At 38.1% G+C, this 19,156-nt stretch overlaps 1 long non-coding RNA gene across 6 annotated transcripts in view; it reads left to right on the top strand.

Annotated features, from left to right (window-relative positions):
- LOC102901791 overlaps nucleotides 1-7,788 on the top strand; it is a 90,983-nt gene extending 83,195 nt beyond the window's left edge. For all 6 annotated transcript variants that reach the window (XR_002740669.2, XR_002740666.2, XR_002740672.2 and 3 more), the window contains 2 exons: nucleotides 5,073-5,247; nucleotides 6,585-7,788. This is a non-coding gene — a long non-coding RNA (uncharacterized LOC102901791). The remainder of the gene's footprint in view (nucleotides 1-5,072; nucleotides 5,248-6,584) is intronic.
- The last annotated feature ends 11,368 nt before the right edge of the window (nucleotides 7,789-19,156 follow it).

Raw genomic sequence — 19,156 nt, 5'->3', positions numbered from 1 at the left:
CTCTCTGTGAAATCATCTATATGTTTTATGTGTTCTGTGTAGTTATCCATTGTTGATTGCAAACAAAGTTCAGCAGAAGAAGCTAAAGGCAAAAAGAACTGTGAAACATATTACCAAACACTTCCCTCCATTGTTTAACCATCTATTAACCTGCCCAATTAAATTATTTTTCAACCCACATTTCTCTATCAAATGTACAGGGATATTACAAGAGACTTTTCAAATGCTTTGCTGTGATAAACGTACATTCTGTAGTATTTGGAATATTTCTGGCTACAAAAAACATCAACCCCATTGGCTTAAACACTAATAATAATAATACTTATTAGCTTACACAATAAGAAGTCCAGAGGCAAAAGAGTTCCAGGATTGGTTAATTCAGCCACTCAATGATGTAAAGGATCTGGATTTTATCTGTTGGTATGCTTTGCCATGCTGAGTATCCTGGATCATCTCTAGTGGTCACAAAATAGCTGCAGTAGTGCCAGGCATTGCACCTAGACAAAACACTGTCTAGTAGAAGAGGGTCTCTTTCTCTGTGTTTCTTTAAAAACGAAACAAAACAAAACAAAACAAAACATAAAGAAGCCTCCACAGTGGACTTCTATCTTGTTTCATTGATCAAAATTGCACCACATGCTAGTCACGGGCAAGGGGTTCCCATGATTGGCATGGACTCAGCCTTTACTCATCAGCGAGAAATTAGAATATCCTTCCTAAGCACTTGACCACAGGAAGTAGGCCAGAGCAGTGAAACAAAAGAAAACAAAACTGGGATCTTTCAGGAAGGAGGATTGAGGGGGGGAATGGATTTTTGGTAGATAACCAAGACAGATCGCTATGCCTATGGCATAGGATGTTCCAAAACATGAACATATGGTGCGCCTCCTATATAACATGATGTGTCTTGAAAAACAACATACGTTATATCATTACTTTCCAAGAACAGTAATTTTTCTAGAATAAAATACAGTATTTCTGTCTGTCTCTACATGTCAAAAGCAATACATATAACATTTATAGGAGATCATATTTCTGAATTTTTTCACTATTATTTTTTTTACTGACCGTTTTGTTGTTTGCTAGTGATTGGTTCTAAATGACTGGCTATGGTTACCAAAGACTTTTTTTTTTTACAGTATAGTATAAAAATTCTATGTATATGTTTAATGTTTTAATGATTTTTGCATTACATTCCTTTCATATTATCAAGCAATACAGGCCCATTGCATTTCAGTAATCGTACCTACCAAGTTGAGTTATTTACGCAAATCATCTCTTATGTACCAGTTTCTACTTCTTTTTCCTAGTATAATTCTTATACATGTCCAGCATTTAATTGGGTTGAAGGGTTTATACTTGAGACATGAGTGTGCATATTGGAACATTTGCATTTTTGAAATTTGGGGGACCAGAAAGTCTTACACGAAAGGCAAGAACAAAAAACAAAACAAAACAACCAAAGAAGCCCAGACAAACAAAAACACTTTAAGTATGGTATTACACACATCAGTGAGTAGAGATGAGGTTGGTTTCCACTCTTCAAAATTTATGTCATGCAGGAAGCCTTCTCTTTCAATTACTGGGTAAGGAGAACCTTGTTGAGGATAATTGTACAGCAGCCAAGAAGGGCCCAGATTGTCCAGAGAACATTGGGGTACCACTTCAATGTCTTCTCCAAATTTTGAAAAAATAATTCTACACTTAGAAAGTCAATTTCTTTTTTTCCATTTTTATGATATTGGAAATGAAAAAGTAATCATCCAAATCATTTCAACCTCTCATTTGGAAGCTGAATTGTTGCTGATTGCTGTAAGCTGAATTCTGTTTTATTTACCTAGTATTACTGCTGTTACTAGGAAACCATGCTTCATAGTTTAGTGTTTTACTGTGAAATATAAAATGTCCAATTATTGCAAAGGTATCTTGATGTGTGATTTAGCCTTTTATGTTTAAAGCTTCTGCATATTTTTCTGAAAGTTATTTTATGATGAATTAAGGGACACATAGTTAATTTCTTTTCAAATATATTTATATCAACCTCCCCAAAGCCGATTTATTGTTATTTCAAAAATATTTGTAAAACTGTTCCAGAATTGAGGAACCTCTCTAGTGAGTCCCTGGATGGTTTTATTAGGGTGGTTGATATATACCTCTGTGCTTAACACTATGGAGCTGTTCGGTTAAGCCCTAAGTGAACTTCTTGAGGAAAACTGCATGAAGTCTGAAGCATTCACTGTGTTAAGGGAAAAATTTATCTGTTGTATCTGATTTGTAGTGATTTATTATTTTTATAACATACTATACCCTTGGAAAACTACTTTCCAAAAATGTATTAATTTCCATTTCTCTTTTGAAATTTCCTATAATATTGCAGATGAATTTATATGTCATTTTCTAAACCTACTCTTCAGAGTGTCCAGAGAGTGAAAATATATACTAGTACAATAACAGCAATTATGGTAATATCCTAGATTTATATTGTTCTTTCTGATGATTTATCTTACTTAATTTTGTGCTTGTGATAACTCATACAATATGTGATGAGATAATTATTCCCATTCTTACAAGTAAGAAAATGGATATTTCGATGAATGAAATGAAGTTTCCAACCTCAGACAACTGATAAATGCTAAATCTGGAGCTTGAATTTAGTTTTTTCAGACTTGAAATCTAGTGTTGCATTCTGTCTACTTGTATAATAGTATTACCATGTATTTAATGTATATGGCTTGCTTATCTGGATTCTCTGAATTATGGTGAAAAATGTTTCTTATTGCAGAGATTTTATCTGAAATATTTATTTTTTAATCACTGACAATGGAAATAGATTTAATTCAAATATTTATAGGGTGCTTACAAAATGCCAGGTTCTGTATTAGGCTCTTGTATATTCATTTCACCTTTATTGTTTCACTTAGTACTCTTTAGGGATCTTCCAATTCCCTTCTAATCCTAGGATTATTTAATTGTTAAGTGTCTGCCATATAGAAGACACATGTTTGTAGAAGCTCTAACTTCTCCAGATGATGAAGTTAGTTGGGTTTTAATGTTTATTCTTCATAGAAGTTAGGTCAGCGGTTCTCAATTTTATAATTTAAATGACCTCTTTGAAGAATTCTACCAAGATTTATAGATAGGGATACCTGGGTGACTTAGCCAGTTAAGCATCTGACTTCAGTTCAGGTCATGATCTTACGGTTTATGAGTTCGAGGCTTGCATCAGGCTCTCTGCTGTCATCTCAGAGCCCACTTCAGATCCTCTGTTCCCCCCACCCCCCGTCTCTTGACCCCTCCCCTACTCATGCTCACGCTCTCTCTTTCAAAAACAAACATTAAAAAAAAAGATTTACAGATAGAGTTTTTTCTTTAAACTTGTATTATCAATCCCTTAATTTCTAGTTCTTAGTTTCTATGTTTAAAGTTTTATCGTTTTAAAATAATCTGCAATGGAAGTTACAGTGATACTGGACACTTATGTGTTAGTCTATGAATAAAGATCTGAAATCAGGGCTTGAATTTGGTTATCTGGCTTACAATTGCTTATTTATATTGAAAGATGCATTGATTTTCAAAAATACCAATAGTGGTAGTGTCTTTCCCAAAAGGTTAAGATGATTGTTTGTGATTAATACTACTTTTTAAGTCTATCAGCATACCTTCAGCCATAGAAGCACACTAAAACCTGGGCCATATATTTAAAATTGGAATTTGGTTCCTTGCTGCTAGGCTACTGAGGCATGTAGAACGGAGTCAGAGATTCAGAACCTTTAGTATTAAGGAAGGTAGCCAGCAGGAATGAAAACATTGAAGAATATTTTTTAGCAGTAATAATTAAGAGTTACCTGCCACCACTATAAGTGGTCCTGTTAGCTATCTCAAAAAGGGTGCTATTATAATCTTCTGCCAGTTCATGGGTGTGTGTATGTGTGTGCATGTGTGTGTGTGTGTGTGTGTGTGGTCATACACTCTGACTCCCTATAAATAGATTTCATAGGAAATAGCTCTCTGCCCATTTGCAGCATTGTGGTTGCAGATATATTAACCTTGACCAAGAATGCACACAGCAGAGAAAAAGAAGTGATAAGTCAAGAGTATGCTAATCACGGTTGCAGTGTTTTTCTAGAAATGCCATTGAGAAGGCATCAGTAAATAGTTATTGAACTCCTATAATTTCTTTAAATCATTTAAAAAATATTTCTAAGGACGTACTGGCTACCAGTCACTTTATTTGACCTGGGGAAAACAATAATGAATAACAAAACGTCTTCTGACTTCAAAGACCTTTTAGTTTGGTGTGGCAAAGACAGACACATAAAATAAAAATAAATACAATAAAGTATTAAAAATAAGTCATCATTATCAAAGCAGGTTATTGCAGGAATGCAAGGAGGATTCAGTAGTTGAAAATATCCTAAGTCAGGGGATTTATACATCAAAAGGGGAAAATATATGATCATCTTCTTTGATGCTGAAAAGGCATTTGATAAAAATTCAACACTTATTTTTGGTAAAATGTGTTTTTTATATGTTTATTGACTTACCCTGAGAGAGACAGAGAAAGAGACAGACAGACAGAGAGAGAGAGAGAGCACACGCATGTGCACACACAGCAGAAGGGCAGAGAGAGGGGGAGAGAGAGAATCCCAAGCAGGCTCCGTGCTGTCAGTGTGGAGCCCAATGTGGGGCTCCATCCCACAAACCATGAGATCATGACCTGAGCCAAAATTGAGTTGGGTGCTCAACTGACTGAGCTGCCTAGGTCCCTCTTTTGGTGAAATGTTTTAGTAAAATAGAAATAGATGGATACTTTTAACATCATAAAACATAGGTATGTCAAGGCTAACTCCATCATTATACTGACTTGAAAAACATTAGAAGCATTCCCTTTCAACTCAGGAGTAAACTAAGAAATCTTTACACAATCATTATTATTACATATCATTGTTCTGGGTGGTTCTATCGATGCAATAATTCAAGAGAAAGCTAGAAAATGGTAGAAAGGATGCTATGACAGTTTCCAGGCACAAGCCTTAAGACACTTACAACTTTCTCTTTCTGTCTCTTGGAAGCTCGCTTTTGGTACCTAGCCGCCATACCATGAGGAAGCCTAAGTCGACTGCACGACGACCCACACTGACAGGTCCATAGCCCTGATGAGCCCTTGGGTGGTGGCAAGCACCAATTTGCCGTCTTGAAATCAGGTCCTGCGGATCCTAGTCAAGCAGCCCCAAATGATGCTGTGAGGTAAAAATGAACTACCTCTTCTAAGCTCTGCCCCAAATGAACATCTGTGAGCAAAATTAATATTTGCTATTGTTTTAAGCCACTAAGTTTTGGAGTAGTTTACTGATGCCGTGACGGATAATCTGAATGGGTTTTAGTACCTAGAAGGGGGTGCTGTCATAACAAAACCCTGAGACAGGTGGCACCGGCTTTGGGACTGTGGTACAGTCAGAAGCTGAAAAGGCCTTGAGGAAAATGTCAGTGAAATCCTCATACTTGTCGAGGAAAATGTCAGCAGAATTCTGAAGGCCTGGTGGGATGGTGGTGAGAGGGAATACATCAGAGTAAGAACATTCTTTCCTAAATTGTTTAGAACCAAGAAAAGAAAATTACATAGTTTGAGGCTTCTCTTCAGTGGCTAAGAGCAGAAACAATGTTTGGGTTCTCAGCAAAAATATCGTACCTTCACTTCATTCCTGATTTTGTAGAACAACTTTTAGTTTCAAAGTAGTTTCACACATATGATCTTATTTTATGTTTTATTTTGTTATTTTATTTATTTATTTATTTATTTTACTGGAGAGCAAGACAGAGAGAGAGAGACAGAGGGAGAGAGAGACAGAGAGAGAGAGAATCCAAAGCAGACTCCACACTCAGGGTGGAGTCCGACACGGGGCTCAATCCCGTGACCCTGGGATCATGACCTGAACCAAAATCAAGAGTCAGATGTTCAACTGACTGAGCCACACAGGCTCCCCAATCATATTTTCTACTTTAAACAACCAATTGAAGTAAGCAAATCAGGTATTAATGTATGATCCCACCTTAAGATTGGCAGATCAAGAAGCTAAGCCACACGAGTATCTAGAGACAGGAGCAGTACTAGATCTGGCTTCTGTTGGTCCTGATTCCAGACTGTGGCTTCCCACGGTGGGTGGTAATGGAACCCTCGCTACGATTTGCACAGGGGCAGGGGTAGTCATAGGAACTGGAGAACAGCAGACATGGCTTTCAGTGTTTGCGGCTCAGTGTTTGTCTTTCAGAACACACGTTCTGGGAGAAACGAACACTGTGCTTGTATTGACTTGTTTTTCTTTCCTGTCCCAGCTCTTTATATTCTGAGTGTAGTTCTAAATAAATGTTTCAGCTTCTGGAGGGTTCGTTTTGGCTCCAGGAAGTTCAATATTTGATGAGTTTGGAAACTGAGAAGCTGATAAGAAACACATCTAACACAGGTTGCTATTAGATTGCTTTTATACTGTCTCCTAAAACTTATAGTTAAAGGTGGATCCTGGATACAATTCATTGGTCCCATTACATATAATGGTTTTTTTTTGTTTTGTTTTGTTTTTTAATAGGAAGAACCCACAGAGAAGTATAGCAATAATTTGTGGATGGGGCTTTAAAGCAGTCGCCTTTTGCAGGACACCTGCTTCTTTAAGATAGTTGTAAGAAGACTACAGGCTACATTTTCACCTCTGAAGTCATGAGAATATGGTAGTAATTATCCAAGATTTTTAACCATAGTGCAAGATATCAAGAAGTTTGAAATAAAGAAGAGAACGAGGTAACTTTTTGATCTTTGGGTAATCAGGAAACGACAAGAGTTTCTGAACCAAACTATATTAATCTCTTAAGTTTTCTGCTTTATTTGAAAATTAGGCCACTGCTTCTTTGGCTCCCTGACTTCCCAGAGCACCCTCATCCTGAGTGTTTTCCTCCAGTAAACACTGGCCTCGCCTATTGGTTTATTTTTATCATTTAAAAAATCAAACTGCAATCACGAGTCATGTGTGTGGCAGCCTTCTGTCTTAAAGAAGCAGCACCAGCATACCTGAAGCCCAGGTGAGCAGAGCTCTGGCCTCAAGACGACAGGGTTGCAGCAGAAGTAGGAACATAATGGGCCTTGGAAGGGAAGCCTATGCAGTGTACGTGGCCAGCACACATCACCACACAAAATGATGGCACCTAGAGACAGGGGCAGCACTAGAGGTGGTTCCCGTTAGTCCTGCAGAGCACTTTCTGAACTAGAGGATGGTCTACAAATATGAGTTGTTGAATAAACTGGTCTCAGTGAGATGTTGCAGTAGTTCAGGCAGTGCTTACGTACCCTGGAGCCAACTCTCATGTATGCTAAGATTACAATGAAGATCAAACAGGACGACAGTCACCATCAGTGATGTCAGCTATATTAAAGTGAATAAAATGGTGGCCTTTGCCAAAAAGCACAGAAGGGCAATATGTCATCCTAAGTCGATCTAAGTAAAAAGTCAACAAAATACCTCAATCCCTCCCCCTACACATATGTGAAGTGGATTGCTGGTCCAGGTCTTGCAGATGAGGAAATGAGATGAAGAAAGTTTACTAGAGACTGTGTCTTCCTGCTGCCTCCTTGCTGCCTGGCGGCTTGGATACACCCACTTCCTGTGTGACCACACTCTCCCTGGCCACAGGTATTGGGCCAAGGTAAATGTTTGCTAAGGACCCCAGGACTCCAGGAGATTCGTCTGGTAGGAAAGCATGAGCTATTGCAATCTGATCTTTCCTCTCTGGACACGGAATTAAAAAAAAAAAAAAAAAAAAATAATCCAGCTGTGGGGCACCTGGGTGGCTCAGTCAGTCAAGCCTCTGACTTTGGCTCAGGTCATGATCTCACTGCTCCTGAGTTGGAGCCCTGCGTGGGGCTCTAGGTGGAGCCTGGAGCCTGCTTCAGGAGACTGTGGCTCCCTCTCTCTCTGCCCCTCCCCCCATTCGCTCGCTCTCTCTCTCTCTCTCTCAAAAATAAATGAACATTAAAATTTTTTTAAAAAGTCCAGCAGTAGGTTGCTAACTTAAGGATCTGTAGGCCTAATGAGGAGGCTGCCATTTATGGTCATGCTTAAGATGGGTAAGCAGAGGAATCTCAGCAACACTAAGGAAAATGACAGAAGCATTCCAAGAAGCACAGATATGGTGAGAGAAATGGAAGTTTGAAAGGGATTGCTCCCAAAGTTACTTTGAATTCTACCCACCCTTTGGCTGGCATGTTTTTTGTTTGTTTGTTTGTTTGTTTTTGTTTTGTGGTTCCTGTGATACTTCACTGAATTAAAAATAAATTCTCTTTCTTACTTAAGAGGGTTTGAGTGATTTTTGATTTATAAGAGCCTGAAATGAAAGAGTTTATTGGTGGAGATTGTATAGCTAATAATTGGAGGTAAAAACCCATGATCATTCGATTCTCTCCCAGTTGTAAGCTCCGTCTTTTTGCCCAATAACCTTTTCAGCACGTTTTAAGATCCTCCTAAAAGGCTCAAAGAACAGGTCAGACTTTGTGGGTTCTAAGAATCATGGCATTCCGTTAAAGGAGAGAGCTCGGGGCAACCTTCAAATTAAGCCATGTATGCAGTCACCTACTTTGTTAATGAACGTTGCTGTTTCATTGGTTTTAAGGTAAGTATAATTTAGATCAATGCCTTGAAGAAACATTATAAATTGCTACTTGGAGAGTTTTACATTCTCTTCAAAGAGCAGCCCTTGTCTTCATTGTAACAACCTTTGCTTTTTGTAGAGACTATGCCTGCAGTAACTATTTATGTATAACATGGTAGGGTCCTGTACCACTTTTGCTGTAATGTAATCCGGTTCATGTTTATTCTATTTTACAATTAACTTGGGGAAACAAGAAACAGTTTAACCATTAGAATGCATTAAATCCATAAGAAAATTTTCATCTTCGAGGAATTTATTCTGAAGTGTATTTCTTTAAATCCATGACATATTTGAATCAAAGATTTGAGGAGACCAAAGTCATTGTCAGTTGTCACCAGGGAATGCATTTAGAAATATTTTTCAATTTGATGATAACAAAAGAAATTTGACATACATTTAAAAACTGTCAATTTATCACTTTGTGGTTATTACCAAGGATAAAATACATTGTATTTTTAAATGGCAGAGTCTGTTATAAAATCAATTTTGCCCTTGTCTTTTGGGCATTGCAAATACAAAGACCATATTAGAGTAAGGGATTTATATAATCTCTCTAAAGAATTCTGGGATAAAGCAGATATGTGAATTTGTGTGACATATACATCAGGTGTCTGTGGGTTTGTGGATGAACGGTAGAAACATTCTGCTGTCTTTAATCACCTCTCATGCCTTTCCATCCATCACTTTGAAGACGGTATGGATGATGACTGTGACCTGGTGTGTGAGAATGGCTACATTCTCCAGTGTTCACACAGCAAGCTTCCTCTTGGATGCTTAAAAACATTGAATTAAAATTCAACATATGAAGTGTAATTTTACTTGAATTTAAAAAAAGAAAACGAAACTGAAGTGAAAGTTAAGAGTGTTCTCTACTTCAGATAAATGGCTTTCTCCTTTTGCTAACAAGTGCTATTGTGTCATCAGAGATTCTTCTGGCTCTTTTTCAAGATAGAGGACTAAACATTTCTTTATGCATGTTTCTCACTACATTCCGCAAAGATACTAGTTAAAACAAAAGGAAATAGAGTCATCATAGGCAGAGAAGAAAGTGATGTAGGTTCGGGAAACAGGCCAGTCAATTCCGTAGAGAATTTCTAGAAGATTGAAAATAGATGGGTTTTGCTGAGGAATACATTAGAATGGGGGGCACTTCATGTCAAATACGTGACAGAGTCTGAAGTAGAGAATTCTCCCTTGTGAGAAAGAATGGTTCCTCACTCAGACAGTTGGAGACAGCACATAGACCAAAAAAAAAAAAAAAAGGGGGTGGGGTGGGGGGTAAAGGAGGGACCCATTGAAATGGCTCCTTGAAGGGATATCTTCTGAACAGATGTGTTGGTCTGGCCTCCTCTACCTTTCCTTCCTGTTTGTTCTCTCCATCATCAACAGACACACAGAGTTCCTAGCCTCATCTATTTACCCTGAGGCTAAACTCAGAGAATGGCACTTTAGAGAAGGTAATTGCTCTGTTGAGGTGTGGGATTGGTGTAAGCAAACAGGATATGGCCCTTATCAGTTCAGCCTGGGGGAAGGGGGGGGGGGGCTGTGCAGGTAGGTGGAGGGCTTGGTGAAAGCTTGTTTGCAGCTAGCCTTCCCATTGAAGGAAATAGACTTGAAAAGAAAAGAAAAAAGAGAGGAAAGGAAAGGGAAGGAAGGGAAGAGAAAAAAGAAAAAAAAGAAAATGAAAAAAGAGGCCTTTGTACATACAGAGATGTGGAATCCTAGCTTTCTTCATTCATAAATATAAATAGACATTTCAGGACTGCCAGATATTTGAAGAAGTAAACAGCACAAAGGAGAAGCAGTAAAAACAAAGTGGCCAAAAGAGAAACAGACAAATCTTAGATAAAGGATATTTTTAAAAATCATTTATTCTATCCATTCAACACGTTAGTTAAATATCCAATGCCTTCTAGGTGCTATTGTAGGCCCTGAGACACAGCAATGAATAAAACAAAAATCTCTGCCTCATGGAGCTTATATTCGGGCAGGAGAGACAGACAATACATAAATAATAAACATAAGAAATATGTAATTTAGGTAAGATGATAAAGATAAAAATAGAACACAAAAGGCGATATAAAAAAGACAAATGTACTGGGTGGGGCAACATAAATTATAGTTTTAAATAGAGTATTTAATGGGTGCCTGGATGGCTCTGACTCCTGGTTTTGGCCCAGGTCATGATCTCATTGTTCGTGAGTTTGAGCCCAGTGTTGGGCTCTGTACAGGTGGCAGCACAGAGCCTGCTTAGGGTCCTCTCTCTCTCTCTCTCTCTCTCTCTCTCTCTGCCCCCTCCCTGGCTTGCACACCAGGGAGGTATGCACAGAGGTATGCACTCTCTGTCTCACAAAACTCAATCAATAAACGTTAAAAAAAATTAAATAGTGTAGTAAGAGCAGGTTTATTGAGAAGATGACAACTGAGCAAAGAATTGAAGTCAGGGAGTCAGCCAAGATGAAAGAACTTTCTGGGAAGATGAAACAGCCAGAGCACAGACCTTAACACAGGAGCACGTCTGGTATCTTTCAGATAAACAAGACGTATCACTTCTTCTGCTGGCATAGGGCTGAGGCAGAGAAAGACTAGAGCAGGAGTAACCCAGGTCACATCTTGTAAGGCTTTGCAGGCCTTTGTAAGAGCTTTGGCTTTTATGCTGAGTGAGCTGGGAAGAAGCCCTTGAAGGTGAAGGAACAGAGGAGTAACATGACATGACTTTGAATTTAAAAGTATCCTTCTGGTTGCTGTGGGGAGGGGCGGGATAAATGTAGAAGCTGGAGACCAGACCATGCAGAGGCTATTGGTGAAATCCAGGCAAGACATGACGAGGAATTGGACTAGGGTGTTAGCAGTGGGGATGGTGAGAAGTGATCGTAACTTAGAGTATATTTTGGAAGTGGAGAAGGCAGAGGAAAATTATACCCTTCTTAACAGGCAACAGTGGCCTGATGGAGGAAGTCCAAGCTCAGTAACCAGGTGATAGAGCTAATAGAACAGTGAAAACACTCTACCAGGGCACCTGGGTGGTTCAGTCGGCGAAGTGTCCGACTTTAGCTCAGGTCGTGTTCTTGGTGAGTTCAAGCCTTGCCTAGGCTTCTGTGCTGACAGCTCAGAGCCTGGAGTTCCCCTCAGATTCTGTAACTCCCCTCCCCCCCTCACTCTCTCTCTCAAAAATAAATAAACATTAAAATTTTTTTTAAAAAATGTTAAAAAAAACTTTACCAAAATAATAATTAATAATAATAATAATAATAATGAGAACCCTCAAAGAGATACAGTAAGATCATAGAAGACTTTCTGGGTATAACCCCAATCTCATCATTTCCAAAATTATGAACTTCCTAGATCAACTGAAAAAGAGACCACCCATCACCCAGAGTTCTGGAATACAAATGAAAGAAATATCTCACCATGTAGACAAAAAAAAAAAAAAAACACTCAAAGAGGTAGAATCTTTAGATTTGGAAGGTAGGCTCATTTAGTTTCAGGCTTAGAATGAGGAAAGGCATAAAATGAGGTACAACTTCCTTCTGTTCTCCACGATTTCCCTCACACTGGGGTCCTGTACTTCTAATCACAATGCCTAGAGAACTCATTGTGGCTTATGAGTCCTTCAGTATCAAAAATGCTCTAGCTTTCTGAAACAGTGGGTCTCCAAACTTTTGTTTGCGTCGTACTTTTGATCACCGGACTTTTTTCTTTTCTTCTGTCTTTTCTTTCTTCCTCTTTTTTTTTTTTTTTTTTTTTTTAAACACAGTTAAGAGAGTTACATGCTTGAGATGGGTATTACCCTGGTTATTTATTGTTCACATGGGAATCGATCTTAGCATCAAAACTAGTGGGATGGCCGGGCATTATGTGCCTCCTGATGTGATGCAATATGAAATTCACAGCCTTGCCTACAAAATAATCTTGTCAAAAATGCTAAACTGAAATTTATCAAGCTTTTAGCTCTAATTTACAGCTTTTAGAAAATACAGGGTAAAGGAAAAAGAGTTGAAAAATACCTGTATGCTCACTTCCCATAGTCTATCACTGTAATACTGTCTTTCCCTGTACCCCCAAATCCCTCCACCTTATACTGTCTTCACTGTACTTGCCTGGCAAAAGCCTGCTTTGGTTAAATCCTTCCATGCTCTGGGCCAACTACAAGCCTACGTCTAAGCACCTGCTTATGGCTGGTAGAAAGCACACAACCAGACCAACTGCTTTTGTTTTGAATCTCTGACCACAAACCTCAAGTGAGCCCTTGGGACTCCTTGGCAATTCCACTCTCCTCAAACCTCCAAAACCACTTTCCTCTGCCTTACTGTCAGCTGATTTTTACTGAGAAGATAAAAGCAGTCATTAGAGAACTTCCTCATCTTCCCACCACAAAATCTATTCTCCCTACATCTTTGCCACAAGTTCAGCTTGCCTTTTTTCAAGGGTGAATAAACTTACCTTGTTCCTATCGAGGGACAGATCCTTTCTTCTGTGTATTGGACCCATCCTCTCTCAGCATTTAAGTACTTTGCTCTGTACTTTTCCCTCCTTCTCACGTGTCAAATGTCCCCATAAATTGGATGAGCATCAAGAAGGCTATAATCTCTCTCATCCCTCAATCCTGCTGCTGTGTTCCACATTACAGCAAAACATCAGGAAAGCTTTGTTTAAATCCTATGTATCAACTTATTAACCTCTCATTTTTCCCACCGCTACCCCAAAACAAAGAGAATAACAAAGTGAACATCTATGTCCCCACTTCTCAGCTTCAGAAGTAAAATATTATAAATACATTTAGAGTTCTTTTATATCTCTCCTGGATTCCATCCTCTTCCCTTGTACCCTAGCTCAGAGATAGCTAATATGGCACCCTTGAAAACTAGACCACCTAGGTCCCCTGCTGCAAAAGCATTGTGATGACAGTCCAAGATGATCCTGTCTGAATTTTTCACTGTATTTGCTTCTCCCAGGCTGCTCCCAGCAATGACTAAGCACAGTGAAATACAGGTTCAGGCTCATTTGTGTGTGATGCAGGACTTCTCTGGTAGATGACTCTGACTTAAGGGCTCCCCATTGGCCTGGCCACAACTTTCTTTTTTTTTTATTATCTTTTTTTTTCTTTTTGTTCTTTTTTAACTTGTTTTATTTTTTATTTTTATTTTTTTTAATTTACATCCAAATTAGTTAGCATATAGTGCAACAATGATTTCAGGAGTAGGTTCCTTAGTGTCCCTTACCCATTTAGCCCATCCCCCCCTCCCACAACCCCTCTGTAACCCTCAGTTTGTTCTCCATATTTATGAGTCTCTTCTGTTTTGTCCCCCTCCCTATTTTTATATTATTTTTGTTTCCCTTCCCTTATGTTCATCTGTTTTGTCTCTTAAAGTCCTCATATGAGTGAAGTCATATGATTTTTGTCTTTCTCTGACTGACTACTTTCACTTAGCATAATACACTCCAGTTCCATCCACATAGTTGCAAATGGCAAGATTCCATTCTTTTTTATTGCCAAGTAATACTCCATTCTATATGTATACCACATCTTCTTTATCCATTCATCCATTGATGGACATTGGGGCTCTTTCCATACTTTGACTATTGTTGATAGTGTTGCTATAAACATGGGGGTGCATGTGTCCCTTCTTAACAGCACACCTGTATCCCTTGGATAAATACCTAGTAGTGCAATTGCTGGGTCGTAGGGTAGTTCTATTTTAGTTTTTTGAGAAACCTCCATACTGTTTTCCAGAGTGGCTGCACCAGCTTGCATTCCCACCAACAATGCAAAAGAGATCCTCTTTCTCTGCATCTTCATCAACATCTGTTGTTGTCTGAGTTGTTAATGTTAGCCATTCTGACAGGTGTAAGGTGGTGTCTCATTGTGGTTTTGATTTGTATATCCCTGATGCTGACTGATGTTGAGCATTTTTTCATGTGTTGGTTGGCCATCTGGATGTCTTCTCTGGAGAAGTGTCTATTCATGTCTTTTGCCCATTTCTTTACTGGATTATTTGTTTTTTGGGTGTTCAGTTTGATAAGTTCTTTGTAGATTTTGGATACTAACCCTTTATCTGATATGTCATTTGCAAATATCTTCCCCCATTCTGTCGGTTGCCTTTTAGTTTTGCTGATTGTTTCCTTCGCTGTGCAGAATCTTTTTATTTAATGATGTCCCAGTAGTTCATTTTTGCTTTTTTTTCCCTTGCCTCCAGAGACATGGTGAGTAAGAATTTGCTGTGGTGAAGATCAAAGAGGTTTTTGCCTGCTTTCTCCTCGAGGATTTTGGTGGCTTCCTGTCTTATATTTAGGTCTTTCATCCATTTTGAGTTTATTTTTGTGTATGGTGTAAGAAAGTGGTCCAGGTTTATTCTTCTCCATGTCGTTGTCCAGTTTTCCCAGCACCACTTGCTGAAGAGACTGTCTTTATTCCATTGGATATTCTTTCCTGCTTTGTTGAAGATTAGTTGGCCATACGTTTGTGGGTCCATTTCTGAGTTCTCTATTCTGTTCCATTGATCTGAGTGTCAGTACCGTACTGTCTTGATGATTACAACTTTGTAGCATAGCTTGAAGTCCAGGATTGTGATGCCTCCTGCTTTGGTTTTCTTTTTCAAGATTGCTTTGGCTATTTGGGGTCTTTTTCTGGTTCCATATAAATTTTAGGATTATTTGTTCTAGCTCTGTGAAGAATGCTGGTGTTATTTTGATAGGGATTGCATTGAATATGTAGATTGCTTTGGGTAATATTGACATTTTAATAATATTTGTTCTTCCTATCCAGGAGCATGGAATCTTTTTCCATTTTTTTGTGTCTTCTTCAATTTTTTTCACAAGCTTTCTACAGTTTTCAGGGTATACATTTTTCACCTCTTTGGTTAGATTTATTCCTGGTATTTTATGGGTTTTGGTGCAATGTTAATGAGATCAATTCCTTGATTTCTCTTTCTGTTGCTTCATTGTTGGTGTATAAGAATGCAACCGATTTCTGTGTGTTGATTTTATATCCTGCAACTTTGCTGAATTCATGAATCAATTCTAGCAGTTTTTTCGTGGAATCTTTTGGGTTTTCCATTTAGAGTATCATGTCATCTGCAAAGAGTGAAAGTTTGACCTCCTCCTGGCCAATTTGGATGCCTTTTATTTCTTTGTGTTGTCTGATTGCTGAGGTTAAGACTTCCAATACTATGTTGAATAACAGTGGCGAGAGTGGACATCCCTGTCTTATTCCTGACCTTAGGGGGAAAGCTCTGTTTTTCTCCATTGAGGATGATATTAGCATTGGGGCATTCATAAATGGCTTTTATGATCTCGAGGTATGCTCCTTCTATTCCTACTTTCTTGAGGCTTTTTATCAAGAAAGGATGCTGTATTTTGTCAAATGCTTTCTCTGCATATATTGAGAGGATCATACGATTCTTGTCCTTTCTTTTATTGATGTGATGAATCACGTTAATTGTTTTGCAGATATTGAACCAGCCCTGCATCCCAGGTATAAATCCCGCTTGGTCGTGGTGAATAATTTTTTTTAATGTATTGTTGGATCCGGTTGGCTAATATCTTGTTGAGGATTTTTGCATCCATGTTCATCAGGGAAATTAGACTATAGTTCTTCTTTTTAGTGGGGTCTCTATCTGGTTTTGGAATCAAGGTAATGCTGGCTTCATTGAAAGAGTTTGGAAGTTTTCCCTCCATTTCTATTTTTTGGAACAGCTTCAAGAGAATAGGTGTTAACTCGTCCTTAAATGTTTGGTAGAATTCCTCTGGAAAGCCATCTGGCCCTGCACTCTTGTTTTTTGGCAGATTTTTGATTACTAATTCGATTTCCTTACTGGTTATTGGTCTGTTCAAATTTTCTATTTCTTCCTGTTTCAGTTTTGGTAGTGTATATGTTTGTAGGAATTTATCCATTTCTTCCAGATTGCCCATTTTATTGGCATATAATTGCTCATAATATTCTCTTATTATTGTTTTTATTTCTGCTGTGTTGGTTGTGATCTCTCCTCTTTCATTCTTGATTTTGTGTATTTGGGTCCTTTCCTTTTTCTTTTTGATCAAACTGGCTAGTGGTTTACCAATTTTGTTAATTCTTTCAAAGAACCAGCTTCTGGTTTCATTGATCTGTTCTACTGTTTTTTGTTTGTTTGTTTGTTTGTTTGTTTCAATAGCATTAATTTCTGCTCTAATCTTTACTATTTCCTGTCTTCTGCTGGTTTTGGGTTTTATTTGCTATTCTTTTTCCAGCTCCTTAAGGCGTAAGGTTAGTTTGTGTATCTGAGATCTTTCTTCCTTCTTTCGGAAGGCCTGGATTGCTATATACTTTCCTCTTATGACTGCCTTTGCTATGTCCCAGAGGTTTTGGGTTGTGGTGTTATCATTTTCATTGACTTCCATATACTTTTTAATTTCCTCTTTAACTTCTTGGTTAGCCCATTTATTCTTTAGTAGGATGTACTTCAGTCTCCAAGTATTTGTTACCTTTCCAAATTTTTTCTTGTGGTTGATTTCGAGTTTCATAGCGTTGTGGTCTGAAAATATGCACAGTATGATCTCGATCTTTTTGTACTTACTTAGGGCTGATTTGTGTCCCAGTATATGGTTTATTCTGGAGAACATTCCATGTGCACTGGAGAAGAATGTATATTCTGCTGCTTTAGGATGAAATGTTCTGAATATATCTGTTAAGTCCAACTGGTCCAGTGTGTCATTCAAAGCCATTGTTTTCTTGTTGATTTTTTGATTAGATGATCTGTGCATTGCTGTGAGTGGGGTTTTGAAGTCTCCTACTATTATGGTATTACTATTGATGACTTTCTTATGTTTCTGATTAATTGATTTATATATTTGGGTCCTCCACATTTGGTGCATAAATGTTTACAATTGTTAGGTTTTTTTTGGTGGATAGACCCCTTGATTATGATATAATGCCCTTCTGCATCTCTTGATACAGTCTTTATTTTAAAGTCTAGATCATCTGATATAAGTATGGCTACTCCAGCTTTCTTTTGTTGACCATTAGCATGATAAATGGTTCTCCATGCGTTTATTTTCAATCTGAAGGTGGTCAGGTCTAAAGTGGGTCTCTTGTTAAACACCATATAGATGGATCTTGTTTTCTTATCCATTCTGTTACCCTATGTCTTTTGATTGGAGCATTGAGTCCATTAATGTTTAGAGTGAGTACTGAAAGATATGAATTTATTGCCATTATGATGCTTGTAGAGTTGGAGTTTCTGGTGGTGTTCTCTGGTCCTTTCTAATCTTTGTTGTTTTTGTTTTATATATATATATTTTTTTTCATTTTTTTCATTTTTTCTCCCCTCAGAGATTCCCCCTTAAAATTTCTTGCAGGGCAGGTTTAGTGGTCACAAACTCCTTTAATTTTTGTCTGTGAAACTTTTTATCTTCCCTGCTATTTTGAATTACAGCCTTGCTGGATAAAGAACTCTTGGCTGCATATTTTTCTGATTCAGCACATTAAATATATCCTGCCACTCCTTTCTGGCCTTCCAAGTTTCTGTGGATAGGTCTACTGCAAACCTGATCTGTCTTACCTTGTAGTTTAGGGACTTTTTTCCCTTGCTGCTTTCATGATTCTCTCCTTGCTTGAGTATTTTGTGAATTTGACTATGATATGCCTTGTTGATGGTTGGTTTTTGTTGAATCTAATGGGGGTTCTCTATGGGGGGTCCAAAATTCCTGGATTTTGGATGTCTGTGTCTTTCCCCAGGTTAGGAAAGTTTTCTGCTATGATTTGCTCACATAACCTTTCTACCCTTATTTCTCTCTCTTCCTCTTCTGGGACCCCTATGATTCTGATGTTGTTCCTTTTTAACGAGTCAGTGATTCCTCTAATTCTTAAATCGTGGTCTCTTGCCTTCATCTCCCTCTTTTTTCTGCTTCATTATTCTCTATAAGTTTGTCCTTTATATCACTGATTCTCTGTTCTGCCTCACCCATCCTTGCTGCTGCTGCATCCATCCGTGATTGCAGCTCCGTTGTAGCATTTTTAATTTCATTCTGACTATTTTTTACCTCTTTTATCTCTGCAGAAAGGAATTCTAATCTATTTTCAACTCCAGCTAGAATACTAGTATTCTTATTATCGTGATTCTAAATTCTGGTTCAGACATTTTGCTTGTGTCTGTGTTGGTTAAACCCCTGGCTGTCGTTTCTTTGTGCTATTTCTTTTGGGGTGAATTCCTTCGTTTTGTCATTTTGAAGGGAGAAAAGGAATTCATGAGATAGAAAAATTGAAATTAAAACAATATTAAAATTAAAAAATTAAACACACACACACAAAATCTAATAAATGATGCTAGATCCTAGGTGTGTTTTGGTCTTGGTGTTGAAAGTGGTTTGACAGATTAGAAAAAAAAGGGGGGGAGGAAATCATTTGAAAATTTGAAAAAGTGAATACACTGAAGTAGACTAAAATGAGATGATGGGAGTAAAATAGAGTTTGAAAAAATTTACACAA

The sequence above is a fragment of the Felis catus genome, chromosome A1 (genome assembly GCF_018350175.1).
Source record: "Felis catus isolate Fca126 chromosome A1, F.catus_Fca126_mat1.0, whole genome shotgun sequence".
Classification (NCBI taxonomy): Eukaryota; Metazoa; Chordata; class Mammalia; order Carnivora; family Felidae; genus Felis; species Felis catus.
Note: the sequence above shows the minus strand (reverse complement) of the source record. Positions and strands in the feature narration are given on the sequence as shown.